This window comes from Apis dorsata, unplaced genomic scaffold (genome assembly GCF_000469605.1).
Source record: "Apis dorsata unplaced genomic scaffold, Apis dorsata 1.3 scaffold_5, whole genome shotgun sequence".
NCBI classification, from domain to species: domain Eukaryota; kingdom Metazoa; phylum Arthropoda; class Insecta; order Hymenoptera; family Apidae; genus Apis; species Apis dorsata.
The window spans coordinates 805,196-808,611 of record NW_006263308.1 but is presented as its reverse complement, the minus strand read 5'-3'; the positions used below and the strand labels follow the sequence as shown (position 1 = coordinate 808,611).

Here is a 3,416-nt window from a genome sequence, read left to right as displayed (position 1 = left end):
TTTTTTTTTTTTTTTTTTTTTTTTTTTAAGTACAGTTATCCAATTTTATCACCTCTGTAGAACGAGTTCAAGAATCTCGATGATTTCTAACTAAAAAATTACCAGATAATAGCCTCATTTACATGGTCGATAACGTAATTCTATTTATTTATTCGGAAACCAGGCCGCGAGCGTAATATCATTTACTCGCGTTAAAATAGATTTCTAGTAAACAAGGGCACGGTTCTGGGTTACTCTTTAGTTGATAAGGAAATCGCGGGCGTTCATCCAATTACAACGGTTAATATCGATGCAATAAAATTTTCGATCCTCGTGCAAACTCGATCGATCAATCAATTTACATTTAATAGCCAGGTGATACGATACATTTGATGACGAGCATAATTTCATGTTAGATGTCACCCACGGTAGGTAAATCTGAGAAGTGTCATTTACAGCTTGCATAGAAGTATCCGGAGGCAGATAAGGAGGTGGAGAGTCACGCAATTTGTACTCGATTTCCTTATCGGCGTCTAAACCGACCGGCTCCTTGGCTCTCTAAAACGATAAAACGATCAGAAATGACGGGTGGTCGGTTGCAAAACGCCCGCGAGAAAAGAAAATGAGATAAATGGTTCGACGACGAACCAAGTGGCAAGAATACAGTCGGGCCCCCTGAATATTATCATCCAGCTCTCAGTTAAGTAATGTTGGTTTCTGTCTGTTTTCGATTGGACCTCATCCAGATTAGCCTCCGATTCTCACTGCAAAATACGTATATAAATATATATTCTCTACAGTAAATATGATAATACAACAGGTTGTTAAAGATAGAGAAGCGAAAGAGCGAGAGATAAGTAAAGGAATTATACTTACATTGCACGATGAAAAGAGAAAACTTTACGAAATAAAAATTAAAGCGATCGATTAAAAACCAACCAGAAAATTAATTCTCATTTCCTTTGTTAATTGTAAAACGAGAATACCTATGAAGATGTCGCTACGTTTGGCGAGGTCGAGATACCAGTCGGTGATTGGCTTACGTGGAAGATATCATAAGATGAGTTATCGTGCATATGACCCCCTGGCCCCTTGATTCCGTTTACTTCGGCGCCTTCATAATTTCTTCGCGTTTTCTTCTTTCGCTTTCAATTTTCATTTTCGAACATTTCGTTCCATATCCCTGTCGATTTAGAAATATTAAATTAAATATTACTTTTAAAAAAATTTCGAGACCAATACTGTTTCTTAAATTATCAACCAATTCCATTAAACGAAGATTCTTGATTCATACGTAACTGGAATATGATACTTCAACTTGGAAGTAAGTACTTACTGTTACACAGGTCATAAAATACGTTTGGGGTTGATGGTATCGGTGCTAGGAAGGCACGTGCTATGGGTGGGAGTGGCCTAGTCCAATGGGATCCCTTTAGTAACTGGGCAGGAATGGAATCATTGTGAACACGTGCCCTGACGCCCTCTAATGCTTATCCTAGCTCGCCTATAATCGCCATGATACTTGATATCAAAGTAGTATGGCTTTCACCTTATTTCGATGATCGTATTACGATTACTCACTTAATTAATTAATTGGTTAAAAAATCCTATATATAAAAAAAAAAAAAGAAGGAACTTTCTTCGTTCGATAATGGAAAATCGAATTATTTGAAGATATAAGTAAAGGTCATGTTAGAATCGGAGTACCGGTCGACCTAATCAAAGAGAAACAATGACGACGAGGACAAAGGCGTGCGATTCGCAGCGTGATGTCACGATGTATTGTATTTCGCTTATCGACGCCGATTCCTCGCGGAACCCGCAGCATTTCAGGAATGCGAATGCCATGATTTTCAGCGCGACAACGATCACAGCAAGACAACGACCTTCGCCCCGAGGATCGCTTTAATCGATCCGCATAAACTTTCTTCCTCTTATCTTTCGTTTTGTTTTTCATCGTAGGAAGACTGAATTTTCTCTTGATCCTTGACGTTATAATATATATATATATATATATATATAAAAGAGAAAACAGATTCATAACCTAATTATCCCTCGACTTATCAAGAACTCATGAACTTGTTTTATAAATCTGCAGACATCGTTAAATCATCGTTACAAATATACCTCGACGAAGGCCAACAATTTTCGCAAGCCTGATTACGTCACAGGTTTTCACAACAGCTGAACACCGCATTTTTCTTCATATTCCATTGTGAAATATCTCGTGCGTTATGCATATGATGATCCACTTACACGACATTTATAATATCACCTTTGACACAAGTTGGGAAATTATTCGTTCAACTTTCCTTCTCTGCGTCCGATGTTTTTCGACTGTCGACGATTGTCTGTCTCGCATACAATTTGAAACAAGGGATCCCATGACGAGAGCAGATGTGGTCTCGTAGGTGTCGCGTAGCAATGGATCTCCAGTTGCAGTCAGGTGTGTTGGCAAACGCTTCGAGTTATCGCGATCTCGTCGTCCGCTTGTGTACCTTAAATCTACACGCGGGAGTCTCTATGAGCTTGTGTAGAACTTGTGTTAGGTGTTCACCGTAGGTCGATATCGTATATCGAATCTCCGGCACGTGATCTGTAAAAGATGATGTTCAATCTGAATCTTGATGATAATAACGAAATGTACAAGCTTATTTTAATTTCTACTTTCTCTTTGTTTCCCGTGTATAAATTATTTTTATGTTTTTTTTTTTTTTTATAATATTTATTTAATTTTTCTCGATACACAACGAGAATAGAATTAACAAAATGCGTTTAAACACATTTGACCAGAACGTGTAATACACACGTATGGAAGGTATTACCGCTATGGAAACGGATCATTGTGGCCCAAATGACGAAACCTCTCTGCATCGAAAATCATATATACCCTGGAGCTTTGCGGTAGTTTAGGGATATCATGTTTTCGCGTATCCTGGGAATGGATGTTCCCAGCTTCTAGTGGCCCCCCCCCCGATTGATAACATTCAGATCGAACATTGGCTGCAAGATATAGAATAAATTGAATATCCTATCATTTTGTAACTTAACAATGAAATATTGGGTTCTTGGGGGTCTTCTATTCTTGTAACCGATCCGACTGAATTTGCGAAAATTCATACTTTGTTTTTCTTTTTGTTCCAAACCTCTCTGTTGCGCAAGTGCGCCGTGCTTAACTTATCGGTGTCTAGTTACGGTTCCAGTTACATGTGCCGCGAGGCACCGGTGAATATTCGACGCCATGCACGTACGCACTCCTTTTCTGACTCATATCTCCGTGTTTTCCGCTGATTTTCTTCCACCTTTAAAACTTCTGATGGTCAATTATCCACGATTCATCCAGTATGTATGCACTTGCACGAGTAAAAACAGGATTATGAATTAAAAATTAAATTATATAATTATCCGGTGAAATCGTATCACCATTGCTATTTACT

The 3,416-nt window shown here is 38.4% G+C and overlaps 1 protein-coding gene across 3 annotated transcripts in view; it reads left to right on the top strand.

Annotated features, from left to right (window-relative positions):
* Nucleotides 1–3,416, top strand: part of LOC102681538 (forkhead box protein I1-like) — a 13,748-nt gene that overhangs the window by 7,504 nt on the left and 2,828 nt on the right. The gene's annotated exons all lie outside the window — the stretch shown is intronic.